General features: G+C 42.2%; 1 long non-coding RNA gene across 2 annotated transcripts in view; it reads right to left on the bottom strand.

Annotated features, from left to right (window-relative positions):
* Nucleotides 1–16,028, bottom strand: part of LOC147010868 (uncharacterized) — a 71,100-nt gene that overhangs the window by 43,159 nt on the left and 11,913 nt on the right. For both annotated transcript variants that reach the window (XR_015052593.1, XR_015052594.1), the window contains exon 2: nucleotides 15,775–15,890. This is a non-coding gene — a long non-coding RNA (uncharacterized LOC147010868). The remainder of the gene's footprint in view (nucleotides 1–15,774; nucleotides 15,891–16,028) is intronic.

Below are 16,028 nucleotides of genomic sequence, written 5' to 3'. Positions count from 1 at the left end.
CAGTTGCAGATAACTTAGACAATCTCGTTTTCATGAGATAGGTTTAACAATCCATCATCAAAAGCTCTATCATCCCGAACATTCTCAATCGAGACTTTTCAACTGTGATGATAGTGTTGTGACAGTCACAAAAAGGCCAGTACAAAATAAATGAGCTGCATGACAAGAACAATGGTGGTTTTCTCATCGGCTATGTTTGCAGCCACAATGGACGTATTTTAATGTCCTCTTGGGCAGGATCAAGGGACATCCAGTGTTGCTCCATTTCATTGTTTGTCACAGTCCAGGAATTCCCATTTGGACTTGGTGTTTTGATCTGTTGCTGAGACTGATTCTGCAACTGGACCGGACGGCATCAGGTCACGTATCCTAAAAACCCGCTCCGCTGCTCTTGCACATCCTCTTTTGACTCTGTTCACCATATCATTTGCTTGAGGTCATCTTCTTTCTGCTTGCAAGACAGCCAACATCACCGGATTACATAAACAAGATGCAAAAACCGATCCCCTTAACTACAGACCTATCAGCTTACTTTCAATCATCTGCAAAGTCGTGGAATCCATAATTGCAGTTGATTTTGGTTATGGGGTTACCTGGCTGTACTGTATGCTCTTCATCAACTTTCTGTGGTGGCCAAATTCCTGCTGAATCACCTCTTCACCATCTAACATGAAACAACAACTACTAACCTATTTAGTAGGCCTGAAAACGAATTGTTATGGTCATGTGGCATCAAATAAGTGAAAAGAACGTTTACATTCAAAAAAATCTGTCACAGTACTTCCGCCACATCTTTTTATGGCCCGTCAAGGTTTATCCATTTTTCAGCTTACGCTTTCACTTTGAGCGAACTTACAGCAGTAAACGGAGTCAATCCTCCAAGATTTGTGTCAACCAAATGTTGGGAACAACTGAAATTTTATTCAGCACTTAAAAAAACTCCTGATTTGTGAAAGGAAAATATTAGTGCCCCGTTGGGTGCAATTCAGAAGTGAACACTAAACAGTCACATATCATGGTTTATATAGCTAAATAATGAAAATTGAAAGTGACAATTATACGTGAGAGAATTGCAGTGTAGTATTACACATCTTTCGTGAGACCTCGATTAATGGAGGGACAGTGCATCAAATGTTATATTTCTCATTGAACCTTTGTTTCGGACAGTCAAGCGGAGAAAGAGAGAGAGAGTCACTTTTTCAAGATTCTCAACGGCCTATCCGCGACACTACGGCACCCCAGCCAGAGGTTCCATGTGAGGCCAAGACCCTTTGTTGACCCCGCAGGCAGCTGCTAGCACCCCACCTTCCAAACACACTATCTGTAGCACTCTGTCACTCCACAGGCATTCAGCCTTCCGTAACAGAGACAAAGAAAATCTCTAAAAATGAAACAAAAAACCTCCTACTCTGCTCCCTTGTCCCACTCATGGGGTTTAAAGCGGTGTGGGGTCGTGGGGATAATACATGAAAGATTAAAGTAGCGTCGGGGGAGGGGAGGGGAGGGGGTTATACAAGTAGAGTTAGAACGCTGTGATGGTAATACTACATGATGGGTTATAGCGGCAAGGGGGTAAGGTAATACGTGTGAGGTTTATACCGAGGAATGAGGGTAGAGTACATGTGTGGGGTCAGAGCGACATGGGGGCCATACTTGTAGGTTCAGAGTCGAATGTGGATAAAACGTTTGGTTGAAGCAGCATGGGGGAGTGTGGGGGCGGGGGTCATATATATGGGGTTATGATGTAAGAGCGCAATCAAAAATTCCTCGGCTCTTAAATGGTTCTTATTTTAAAGTGTTACATATTTTACAAAACAAAAATATACTATGAAATGTCAGATGATCGCAGTTTCAATTATTAAACCAAAGAGATAATAGAAAAGGAATATAATATAACTTTACACACAGCAATACGAACAAGAAAGGGGAATCAAAGATTACAGACTCTTGCCAGGACTTTTGTGTTGTGTATTTTGTGTGGCAAATAAATGGAAGTACGTACTAAATGAAAGGTCGTTGATTACAAATGAAAGGTCTAAATGGTCGAGTTGTAAAGGTTAAAAGTCTGAAAAGTTGTAAAAGTCAAATGGTCTAAAGGTCGAAAGCTTGAAAGGTTGGAAAAGGTCAAAATTTGTCCAAAGGGTTGAAATGGTCTAAAGAATCTTCAAAGGTCACAGGGGTCGAAAGAGTGTAATTTAAGGTCTAAAGGGTCAGAATTGTCTGAAGGGGTCTAAAGAGTCCTAAAACGTATAAAAAGGGTCTAAAGGCCAAAGGGTATGACATGGTATTAAAAGGTCTGAAAGGTGTGAAGGGTAGAAAGGAGTCTAAGGGTCTTGGGGTTCTAAAAGGTCTGAGGATCTAATAATTCTAAAGTGTGTAACATGAGCTATGTGGTCTTAGGGTTATATAGGGTCTTTAGGGGTCTTCAGGGTCGTAAAGGGATTTCGGGGACATAAAGGATTTGAGGGGTCTTAAAGGCTATTAGCAGTCTAAAGGGTCTTTGGGGTCTAAAGGGTTTTCGAGGACCATAGGGTCTTGAAGGGTTTTTTGGGATATAAAAATGTCAAAGGGGTCTTTAGGGTCTTACAGTCTTAGGGTTATAAAGGGTCTTCTGGGTCTAAATGGTCTTAAATTATTTTGAGTGGTCTTACTGGTCTTTGAAGTTGAAAAGGTATTTGGGACATTTAAGGGTTTTAGGGGTTTTAAGGGTGTTTAAGGGTTATAAAAAGTCTAAAGGCTCTTCAGGGTCTTAAAGTGTCTTAGGTTTATAAAGGATCTAAAGGAGTCTTCGGGTTATAAATGGTAATTAATGGTCTTAGGGTTGTAAAGGGTCTTATGGGTCAAAAAGGTTATTGGGAGTCTTATGGGTCCAAAGGATCTTAGGGGTATTATGGGTCTGAGGGGTTTTTAAAGTCTTAGATTTATAAACGGTCTTATGGGTCTTAGAGGGTCTTAGGATTTTAACGGGTCTTTGGGGTCTTAATAGTCCAAAGGGTGTAAAGGTTTAAGGGTAAAAAGGGGGTTAAAAGGTCCAAAGGGCATAAAAGGTTTAAAATGGTCGAAGTGGTCTCAAAGGTCAAGGGGTCTAAAAGGTGTTGGGGTTCTAAATACCCCTAAGACCCAGATGACCCAGAAGACCAAAAAGTTTCTGAGGAGCCAAAAGGCCCAGAGGATCCAAAAGTCCCTGGACACCTAAAATATCCCAAAGACCCCAAGGACCCAAAAGACCTTGTCGATCCTTTAAGACTATAAATGGATGAGTCATGTATGTATGTGTGTGTGTGTTTTGTGGAGTTCTACTGGAGCATTCTGATGTGGAATGTGATTTACCAAAATGATCGTCATGACCTCCTGAGTTGATTAGGCTAATTAACTACAAAAAATCCGGAAGAATTTCCATGTTTTAAATGCACACCATATTAAGGTGTATAGAGCAGCTTAATTCATACATACTTCCACAGTATGGCATTCTAATTACAAAACAAATAACAAAAAGAATGATAACATTGTAACAAAGCATATATTAATATGCATAACATTTAAAACAATAATAATAATAGTAGTATCATTTGGCAATAATAAAAATAGGACCACTGGACCTGAACCCAATCTGGACCTTGACCTAAAGTTGTAACCCAAATTTAGTAGCATTCTGGCTGGTGGATCTGGAAAAGAAGTTTGGAGAAATTATGAGATTTTATTAATAATGGACTAAGTGGGCCATTTTCACACACTTCCCATCACCCGATCGGCACGATCTCCGCAATTTAACATCCTTACCCTGGCCTAATGTTGTAACCCAAATCTGGAAGCATTCTGACTGGTGGGTCTGCAGAAGAAGATTTTTGAAGGAATTTATGTGATTTTCCCAAAAATTGACAAAGTCGACACACTTCTGCTCATATGATCGGCATGGCCTACACAATTTAACATCCCTACCCTGTCGTAATGTTGTAACTCAAATTTGGAAGCATTCTGACTAGTGGGTCTGCAGAAGAAGATTTTTGAAGGAATTTACTAAGTCCATCATTTTGACATTCTTAAAGTCATGTGACTGGAACGAGCATTGCAATCCCGTCACCAGTGAGGAGCGGAGGAACCTTGCTGCCAAATTTCAGGCAGAGAGGCCCAGCAGTTGGGCCGGAGAAGTCAAAATAGGAGACGGATGGACTGACGGACGGATGGATGGACTGATGGACCTGGCACAACGACAATACCTTATCTGGAATTTTAATTCCAAATAAGTCTTAATAACGAACATATAATCCCAATGCCTGCCCAACACATCTGGGTTTGGTGAAAGGCTGGAGCAGGTAGTTTGGTGAAAAGCAGGTAGGTATGCAACAAGGCTGTGAAGGCCAATTAAAATTTGTTCCAACGGTCCAACGGGCCCACGAGTTATACAAGTGAGTGTGAATGTTAGCACCCTAACAAAACATCCCCAAATCCCACATGTTTGCAATGTCAACGGCGATGGTGAGACAGCAGGACGGTGAGATGAGACAGCGAGGAGTTGCGTCCCGCTCGCTCCACGTTTATTCAGCATCGCAACAAACGTGCAGACAAGAGGTCTTCGGCGTGGGCTTGGCTGGTTACATTGGCCACGGGGATGGTGGGGTTGGGGAGAGTGGCTGGGGGAGGAGGTTAGTTGCTTTGTCTGCCTTCACAAGCCATTTTGTGCCAGAGACCAAGACAAAGATCGAGGTTTGTTTGGTTTCGTTCGTCGTCCATGCTTATAAACCAATCCCTAAGCCCTATAATCAGAATCTGTGAAGCTTGAGCCCCTACTCGACACCTAAGCCCATCCCTCCCTCGCACATTCCATTTCTCCTCCTCGTCCTCGTCTCGCTGCCCCCGTGGGGTGTCGGCCCCGTTCGGTGGTCCTACGGTGCCGACCAATGGGCATTAGAAGGTCGTTGGTGCAGGTCTCGATGCACGGCTAATTACAAGATGTGACTGTAAAAAACCGGAATGCTGCTTGTTCACCAATCCTTGGAAGATGTAAAAAGATGCTAAAGCCAAACCAAATGCAGTAAAACATGTCAAAGGACGATTCATGGCATTTCTCCTACGCTTACGAAATGTTTTGTGGCCATGTTTCCGAATTCACACAATCGTCTTCAAACATCCGTACAGACTCTTCACTGTAAAACACTCAAAGAAACTCTTTTCTTTATCTGCACTGGGAAACACCCAAACCATCTCTTGTCTTCCCAAAAAGCCCTGAACATCTCTTCTCTTAAATGTTCAAAGTGTTTTCAAACATTGTTCACACCAGCAAGTTGCCAGTGTCCGCACGGGATTCCAAACGGGCTCGGGATGGAAACGGACAAAAAAATGTAAACGACGTCTTCTGTCTTCGAGCCACTAAGCTGTGAGCAACAATTCACATTTGTTACCTCCTCTGATGCTATTTAAATTCTCTAATGGTGACGAGGTGCTCCATTTGAAACTGTTCATTCCATGTTTGTGGTTTTTGATGCGGAGGGTCCGTAATGGAAATTGTAGTCGTGTCAAAGCCAGTGACCAATTTCAAATTAACAGTTACATTCCCAACCATCTGATTCATTCAGTATTCCAACTTTCGTCTCGCGAATCCTCTGTGTCAACTTTTCATCCTCGTTCCAAACTTGTGGAAATGCGTGTGAAGTGACAATAGTGCACTGTTGTTTTCGGGTGTTAGTGAGGTGGAGAATACGTATAACCTTCTTCCTTTTTAAAACCTTCAGTCATCCCTTCTCTTCGGTGATCTCTCCCTTGGTGGATGATTCATGTTCGTTGAGGTTTTAAAATCTTGAATTCACACCCACACCTCATTTACATCCAATGCTTCTTTACATCCACACCTCATTTACCATTTACATCCACACCTCATTTACATCAACACCTCAATGACATCCAATGCTTATTTACATCCGCCCCTCATTGACAGCCAATCTTTATTTACATCCACACCTCAATTACAATCACTCCTTATTTATATCCACACCTCAATGACAATCACTTCTTATTTACATCCACACCTCAATGACAATCACTCCTTATTTATATCCACACCTCAATGACAATCACTTCTTATTTACATCCACACCTCAATGACAATCACTCCTTATTTATATCCACACCTCAATGACAATCACTTCTTATTTACATCCACACCTCAATGACATCCAATGCTTATTTACATCCACCCCTCATTGACAGCCAATCCTTATTTACATCCACACCTTATTTACATCCACCCCTCAATGACATCCACTCCTTATTTACATCCACTCCGAATTTACATCCACACCTCAATGACATCCACTCCTTATTTACATCCACTCCTTATTTACATCCACACCTCATTGACAGCCAATCCTTATTTGCATCCACACATTATTTACATCCACCCCTCATTGGCAGCCAATCCTTATTTACATCCACCCCTCATTGACAGCCAATCCTTATTTTCCTCCACACATTATTTACATCCACCCCTCATTGACAGCCAATCCTCAATGACATCCACTCCTTATTTACATCCACCCCTCATTGAGAGCCAATCCTTATTTGCATCCACACATTATTTACATCCACCCCTCATTGACAGCCAATCCTCAATGACATCCACTCCTTATTTACATCCACCCCTCATTGAGAGCCAATCCTTATTTGCATCCACACATTATTTACATCCACCCCTCATTGACAGCCAATCCTTATTTGCATCCACACATTATTTATATCCACCCCTCATTGACAGCCAATCCTTATTTACATCCACACCTCAATGACAACCACTCCTTATTTACATCCACACCTCAATGACATCCACTTCTTATTTTCATCTACCCCTCATTGACAGCCAATCCTTATTTGCATCCACACCTCATTACATCCACACCTCAATGACAATCTCTCCTTATTTACATCCACACCTCATTTACATTCAATCCATCTACTCCTTATTTACATCCACACCTCATTTACATTCAATCTATCTACTCCTTATTTACATCCACACCTCATTTACATTCAATCTATCTACTCCTTATTTACATCCACACCTCATTTACATTCAATCTATCTACTCCTTATTTACATCCACACCTCATTACATCCACACCTCAATGACAATCTCTCCTTATTTGCATCCACACCTCATTACATCCACACCTCAATGACAATCTCTCCTTATTTACATCCACACCTCATTTACATTCAATCTATCTACTCCTTATTTGCATGCACACCTCATTTACATTCAATCTATCTACTCCTTATTTACATCCACACCTCATTTATATTCAATCTATCTACTCCTTATTTACATCCACACCTCATTTACATTCAATCGATCTACTCCTTATTTGCATGCACACTCACTTACATCTACGCCTTATTGACATGCACTGCTTATAGACTTCTACACCTCATTCCCATCCACACTTCATTCTCTTCCACATCTCATTCCCATCCCCTCCTCATTCCCATCTACACCTCATTCCCACCCATCCTTAATATGCTAATGATATGTACGACTTGTAGAAATCCTGCAGACATTTCGTATCTTTCCCCCCTCTTTCTGCTTTCCCTTATTTCTTCTGTTTTCACTTGTATTTTTATTTATAACTTCCAATCCCTCCTGTTTTTATTTTTACATTTCATCGCTCCTGTTTTTGTCCGGTAAAGATCTTTGAAGATTTTCCACCTTTGCATCCAAAGTGTCCTTTGGCTTTGCCTGGACCATTGCAGTCCTGCTGTGCAAGAATTGTGTGGATGTGAGCTCGTGAAAATCCACGTGACCGATACACGTCATCTCTTTTGGGTGGTGGTCCGTGGCAAATGTTCTCTAGTTTGAAAGGACGACACGAGGGCGGCAGACACAACCAGGCGCAGACAATGCGCATCGACGCACCATCGACCATTGAACGCGCACGAGTCGCCCGCGGGGCGCGCGACCTGACAGCGCGTGATTAATGATGGGAAAAGAGGGAAACGGGGGGGGGGGTGGGTGGGGGGCTTTGGAAGAGAATAGAAAGAAGAGAGAAAGAAAGACAATGAAATGGAGACGTGAAGGGTGGGGGGGGGGGTGGTGAAATAAAAGTACTGTAGACCCATATATATTTATATATTTAATGTTTGTCATTTTAATGTTCAGCATAGTCATGTGACTGTCCGTGTGCTTCGAACTGTGTGAACAACTTTTAAAAGTAACCTCCCTCCCCCACCTTTCCTCAGTTTACTTCAATGCTCAGACATGTAGCATTTCGTTTGTAAAAGAGTCGGTTGGTCTTGCTCTTGTTTTCCTAACATTTCGCTTCTCTCCCAACTCGAACTACGTCTTGTGTCCACTATTATTATTTAATCCCTCTTTTCATCCCCTCTTCACTACCCCTCGCCTCCCCAGCCCCCAGCACGTTTTCTATTCCATGCCGTAGCCTCTCCTCTACTGTTTCCCTCCTCCTTCAGCTTCATCCACCCTGTGGGCGAGCAATCTATCAGGAGAATCGCTTCGCCAACCACGGCTGGCCAAGCCCACGGAAGGGAGGGCTGAAGAAAGAAAAACGAAGGAAAAAGATTAAATTTAAAGTTATTCCAGCACACGTGATTAAGCTCGCCGTCTCTGCAGCAGCTGTTCCACGCCCTCAACCCACCACAATGGCTGTGTAAGCAGATCGCAATCTCGGCCTGTCTCCGCAAACCCACCTGTCTGTCCCCTCTCACCCACCGACCGTCACGGGAACCATCAAACGATCATCTCGTACATGCTTGCACACACGACCGTTCAAAAGGTTATCCAATCAAGCCGGGAAACACTCTCACTCACAACCGTCCAACACTTGCTTAACTCTCCCTTTCTCTCCAGCTAGAGGTTAACCAGATAATGTACAATCTGTAAGGAAATCTTTTTATTTTTACTTTCTATTTTAAATCTTAGTAATAATATACACTCATATCTATCAAAACAAAAGCTATTGATGTTTCAGTTGCAAGTGTCCCATTTTCCAAGAGCGTTGAATAATGTCCTTTGACTGATTTGTTTTCCTATCACAAGGAATAGAAAACTGAATGATCGGAGGATTTTGCTGCATGACAGACTCGGCAAATAGGACTTCACGGGGCGAGCGGTGAGAGTGAAAATGTGAAATAAAAAAGAAAGCACCATCATGGTTCGAACGTTGTGTTCCTATGGGGAGGTAAGGGGATGGGGTTGAGATTGCTGAGGGCTTTCTTTGTGCTCCTCCCTTCAATCACACGGATAGAAATCCACCCGATCGTGTCCGCCTACTTCACCGAGGAATTCAGACGGACATAATTAGCACTCCCTCGAAGCCGATTCATGCAGCTGCATTGGCACCGTGTTGGATGTATGATGCCATCCTTCCTTGCCCGGCAGCATGTACTATCAGATGACATCACGTGCCATCGAGTGTATGATGCCATCCCATCTGGCGTGGCCACACGTGACGGAGGACATTCTCCGCTCACCAATAATGCCACATTTAGATGAATTATGTATAAACGGTTTTTTCCAAATGAACTTTTTTATTCATAACTGAAGAGATCAAACTAAACACTGTTTTAATTGAAGGAGGTTCCATATCAGGGATGCCTGCAAAAACATGGACAAATCAAAATTCACTGGTTGTAAAAGGATTCAGCCCCTTTGGTCAGTACTTGGTGGAAACACCTTTTGCAGCAGTGACTGCTACGAGTCTTTTTTGGGTAGATCTCTACCAGCTTTGTACAGTGAGATGGTGAAATATTTACCCATTCTTCACGTGAAAATTGCTCGAGCTCTGCCAAGCTTGATGGGAATTGTCGATGGATTCCAATCTTCGAGTCTCACCATAAATGTTCAATTGAGTTCAAGTTAGGACTTTGACTGAGCCACTCAAGAAGATTTATTGGGTCGCCGAAATAGGTGACCCTTATTGTCAGTAATTCTGTCTGTTTGTTGGGTCGCCGAAATAGGTGACCCTTATTGTCAGTAATTCTGTCTGTTTGGATGTTTGTTCGTTTGTCATCAGCATAATTGGTAGTAAACGTGGGCGGATTTTGACCAAACTCGGGTGATAGGTACATCTTATGACCTCGTGCTTTGGAAATTGTGATGGTTGCTCGGGACGCTTTGGTTCCCGAGCAACAACCGCAAAACCTTCAAAATCGGTACTGTTCACCCGAAATCAATTCTGAAAGCCATTATCCCACGTAGGGTTATGAAATTTGGCACACATGATCTACAGGTGATGCTCTATCAAATATATTCTGGTTTTTGTGATATATGGAATACTTTACCCGCAGCGCCCCCTACAATTAGGGTATGTGCAAAAATTGAAGGCCCCCGAGCGACCAGGTGAGTGCATCGATACGAATGAAACTTTGCAGGTTCATGGTACTCAATGAGTACTACAATTTTGCCTCAGGACATATTGACCGATTTCGCTTAGGTCAGGGATCAAAGGTCAATTGGTGCAAAAATCGATAATATGCGAGAGCTGGAAGTGTCTTCGTGCCAAATGCTACTCCTCCTATGGTTATGGTCGCATGGTCATGAAAATTCACACGCATCATCTGGAATACATTGTGCACAAATGATCGAGCCGGATTTTTGATTTAGATCTTTGTTCACCCACAGCACCCCCTCAAACTTTGGGGATTTCCGATTTCAAACCGCATTTTCGGTACTTTTCATTCAAATAGATACCGAGTAGTTATCAGAAGATGGAACTGGATGAGATTTGATATGCATAATCTTAATGTGATTCCCTATCCGCTATATGACATCCATTTTGCTCTATATCTTATAGTTTCCATGCTCGGCGACCAATCGCCGCCTACCGGCTTGTTTTCTTCTTATTCAGCTACTCTAGTGTGGCTTTAGCTTTGTGCTTCGGATCATTGTCCTAAAATGTGAATCTCTGACCCAGTTTCAGATTCATTGTTGACTCGAGCAGGTTTTCATCAAGGATTCTCCTGTACTTTGCACCATCCCATTGTCCCTTCTATCCTGACAAGCTTGCCAGTCCTCCCTGCTGATGAAAAGCAGTCCCATGCCATGATGCTGCCACCTCCATGCTTGGATGGTGTTGACTGGATGATGTGCAGTGTTTGGCTTGCACCAGACATAACGCTTTGAATTTCGACCAAAAAGTTCAATTTTTGTCTCGTCTGACCACAAAACCTTTCTCCACATGCCTGCAATATCATTAAGATATTTTTTCACAAACTCCATACGAGCTGTAAGATGCGTCTTTTTCAGTAACGGCTTCTTTCTTTCCACCTGTCCATAGGGGCCAGCTTTGTGAATATTGTTGATTGATGAACACTAACCTCTATCTCGGATATAGAGACTTGCAGATCTTTCAAAGTAATTGTTGGATTTACAGTGACATCCTGAACCAGTTTCCTGCTTGCCCGGTTGCTGAGTTTGGATAGGCGACCTGATCTGGGTAGAGTCTCGGTGGCATGATGAGTCTTCCCCTTCTTTATGATGGATTTCCCCGTACCCAAAGGGATAATGAGTGAGTGAAGTCTTCTTATAACCCTCTCCTGAACAGAGCTTCTCCACCACTTTATGTCTCACTTCTTTGGAAAGCTTCTTGGTCTTCATGTTTGTCTTGTTGGTTGACCAAGTGAGTTGCACCTTAAAATTCCTGATGTAAGTGAGGGAATTTAATTTTTAAGTTAAATCACTGACGACATACAGGTGAAACCTATTATATGTATTTTGTAACCGTTCAAACAAATAGTTTTCTCCTGAAATGATTTCGGGTTAATTAAGCAAAGGGTTTGAATACTTGTGCAAGTGAAAATCATCTGATTTTCTCTGTTAATCAAACTTATTCACATTTTATCTGTATTTTTTTTTAAGCTTTATCACTTTGTAGTAGTTTGTGAAAACTCTATATTAAGTTTGATTTGAAAGCATCATGAAATAATCAAAGGTGGTAACAAAATGTGAAAACTTTGGAGGGGGGGGGGGGTGAATACTTTTGCAGGCCACTGTGCCAATGCACACAAACATATTGTTACGGAACCGGGGTTCAGGGTTCACCCATAAGGGGGACTTCTTGGGGTCTTCCTGACCTCCGGTCCTGCAGGCCACTTGCTGAATGGAATATTAAGTAAGGAGGGTAGAAAGAAAGAGAGGGGGGAGGTTGAAAAGGGGGGGGGGGGGAGAGGAGACAGAAGAAGCAGGGAGAGTGACACCTCACATCGTTATACACGCCAGGAAGAAGGTGGTGTGAGGAGTGTGTGGGAGAGAGAGAGAGAGAGAGAGAGAGAGAGAGAGAGAGAGAGAGAGAGAGAGAGAGAGAGAGAGAGAGAGAGAGAGAGAGAGAGAGAGAGAGAGAGAGAGAGAGAGAGAGAGAGAGAAAGAGAGATATATATATATATATATATATATATATATATATATATATATATATATATATATATATATATATATATATATATATATATATATATATATATAATATATATAGTGCACTGCCTTCTGTGTAAAGCTTATTATTTTTTTGTGATGAACACTCCCTAAATAATCTTCAAAAGAGGTGTTTAAATTTACCCAAATACCCAATTTTCATTTACACACTCCTTTGGTGTACCATTAGTGTGCATGCAAAGTTTCAGGCTGTTAGGTTTCATGGTTTTGGAGTTATGGAGGAGACAATGACACACACACACACACACACACACACACACACACACACACACACACACACACACACATACACTCTATTATAGAAGGCAATATTGTGTGTGTGTGTGTGTGTGTGTGTGTGTGTGTGTGTGTGTGTGTGTGTGTGTGTGTGTGTGTGTGTGTGTGTGTGTGTGTGTGTGTGTGTGTGTACGCATGCCTGAAAATCGTAGGAAAATAACAGGGCTTGGCCAATCTACAAATTTTGCAAATGTGTTGAGTACTCAGGGTCAGATCATGGTGAGGAAGACGACTTGTCAATGCTTCCAAAGGGAGCAGGTGTTTCTTGTGGACAAAAAAATGGAATGCTTTGCAGAATATTGCCATGGCAACGATTGATATGTTCAGCTGTGCATGCCAAACTTTTCATTTCGCTTTAAGCAGCGGCCATGGAAGGTTGTGCAGTTATTTTATCACTGAAGTTAATTCCCAGTATTTACTATTGACAAATCACTGCCATTATTTAGTCATTTGGCTGCTGACAGAATGCAATCTCAATTCAATTCATGAAATATATAAAGATCTTTCACTCACTGCTAAGAAGTACCAAAACCAGATATGGTGTCTCCCTCATGGATGTCTGCCTGGTACATTTTACTCCCATGTAAATATAGCTGGCACAAAGCCTGGTGTTGGCTTAATGGTGAGGGTGGCTGGCTTGCGAACTGAGTCTTGAGTTCGAACCCCTGTTGTGCTGTTGAAATAACACCAGGTGGGTTGACAGCCTGTCATCCTTCTGAGGTGGGCAAAATGAGTACTAGCTTACTGGCAACAGAGGTGCTGCATCAGTGGCACAGCCACTCTTCCAGAACAAACTAGAACGGGCACTCGTAGAGAGCATATACCTTCGCCGCCGCTACTGTTTTGTTCTTGGCATAAGAGTGTGGGGAACAGAACAAGGAGAATTTTGGTGCTGATTTCATACGAATCGGATAAGAATTGACTGCGTTATGATAAAAATACGCACATCTGCAAGGTCGTGACCCCCCTGGCCTTTGACCCCCAACCGTGAGTAAGGGCAATTACGTCATTGTGTCAAGTTGCATATCACAAGATTGGGCATTAAATTCTGAACATTTTGGCATTAGTTTCATGCAAATTGGATAAAAATTGACCGCGATATGGTAAAAAGACGATTTTGACCTTTTCATGACCTTGACCTTGATCTTTGACCCGATTGCTCCCAAAATCTAATCAAATGGTCCTTGGCTAATAACCAATCATTTCAATTTCATGCAATTCGGTTTTATACTTTTTAAGTTATGCAAATAACAAACAAATAAATAATCATTGGCATCTCCCACAAACATATATTTTGGTACTGATTATAATGCCAGGATTTGGGACATTTTCTTTTAAAAACAAGGGTAATGACATAATTGTGTCATGTCGCCCATCACAAGATTGGGCAATGAATTCTGAACATTTTGGCATCGGTTGCATGCCAATTAGATCAAAATTGACCGCGCTATGGTAAAAATACGAATTTGACCTTTCCGTGACCTTGACCTTGACCTTTGATCCGATTGCTCCCAAAATCTAATCAAATGTTCCTTGGATAATAACCCATCATCCCACCAAATTTCAAGCGATTTGATTTAATACTTTCTGAGTTATGTGAATAACAAACAAACACACACACACACACACACACACACACACACACACACACACACACACACACACACACACACACACACACACACACACACACACACACACACACACACACACACACACACATATTCACAAATAAATAAATAAATAAATAAATACACAGTGACCAATACATAACCTTTCGCAGAATGCGAAGGTAAACATCATGCAACCACCAATTGTAGGCTGCATATGAAACAACAACAATAGCTGGCACAAACTTTGTGCATTTTCATATTATGAAGATGTCCTTTGTCAAAGAGTCAGGAGCCATTGTTCCGTTGGTAATGATGCACACCATTGTCTTTCAAATAAACAACCAATCCTGCCATCCTCACAGGAGTCACTCCTGCAATGTTCAAAGTCCACTCACTGACAGGGATGATTTGGGAAGAATGTGCCCACCCACGACACTTTGAGCCTTACACGTTGTTTGGAGTTTTACAGCACAGGCAGCAAGATGTCAGTCCTCTTGGTGAGCTGAGAAAGTTCTCCAACTCTTTCATTGTGCAGAGGCACATCCCTTCCTATCAGGTACTTTTCCAAGTATTCTTAGCTTCTTTAAGAAGCTTTGTGAGCCATTTTAGTTCACAATCCTTATCTCGCACATACAAAATACGGAACCATGTCCTCATCAACATTGCGACTAATGGGCCATGCACATGCACACTGAGGACTCTGGGGGCAGATGACATCGTTTCATAAGTCCCGTGTTTCACGTGGAAGAAAAGACATCCCAGACGTTTGAATTCCGAGTCCAGTTTTTGTTACTTTACAACGGTAAATGCTCATGCAACTGCCAAACCCGCAGGCCGGAATCCCCGTACAGGAAATAACCACCAGATGAACCAAAGCTATTGAAAACATATTAACCTATTATTTTTAAAAAAGGCAAAAAGGATTCTGCCGGGGCACCACCCTATTAAATGGAAAACCGAATGGGGAGGGCCAGGTTACTTGGACCTTTTCCATTTTCAGCATATCATGTGTTTTTTTATCCAAACTATTTTCCCTCTAAATGCAAATATATTGACAGCTTCTTCATGATATTGTTTGGTGCTGATGCGAGTGAGTACCGAGAGCAACAAAATCAATGATTGTCGAATCGCTTGCTATTGGAAGACCGGAACGGTTCTGGAGTTAGGAACTTTGAAAATGAAATCTCGAGAAACGCGAACACGACCTGTTTAGCCCTCTGGGGCGACAGGTTTTAAGTGGAGACTAAGGTATAAAGCTGCAACATCAGTGGATGGGTTTCTGTGACCTTTAACGAGCAATGTAAACGGGAAACCCTGATCCCCACCCCACTCCGGTCCATACACTCCATTCCTTTGTTGGGCACAAGTACGAACCCTTCCAGACGCTTTCAGAAACATTTTGGGAATTAGAGAAGTTTTTAATACACGTCCAAGGGGTGGCATACTCACGTTCAGTTCAGACCGACGAACAGGAGTCTCAGGCATTGTGTCTGGGACTCTTGCTAATCCCCGGGGCTGGGTTTTTCACATTCATTGGGATTTATGTGCCAAAATCTCTGTGAAGTCTGCAAAACAAACAGAAAGCTACATGATGAATAAATAGTGAAGATTTGATTGAAACACGAAATAAAGAAGTGGAGTCTGGGCTGCAGAAATAGACAAGAGTTCGACATAGAAAAGTGAGGGAAGAAACACTCGTTACG

Source organism: Eptatretus burgeri, chromosome 16 (assembly GCF_056783735.1).
Source record: "Eptatretus burgeri isolate ZD-2024b chromosome 16, Ebu_testis_v1, whole genome shotgun sequence".
NCBI lineage: Eukaryota > Metazoa > Chordata > Myxini > Myxiniformes > Myxinidae > Eptatretus > Eptatretus burgeri.
The sequence above is the reverse complement of the archived record's forward strand: the minus strand, read 5'-3'. Positions and strand labels throughout refer to the sequence as shown.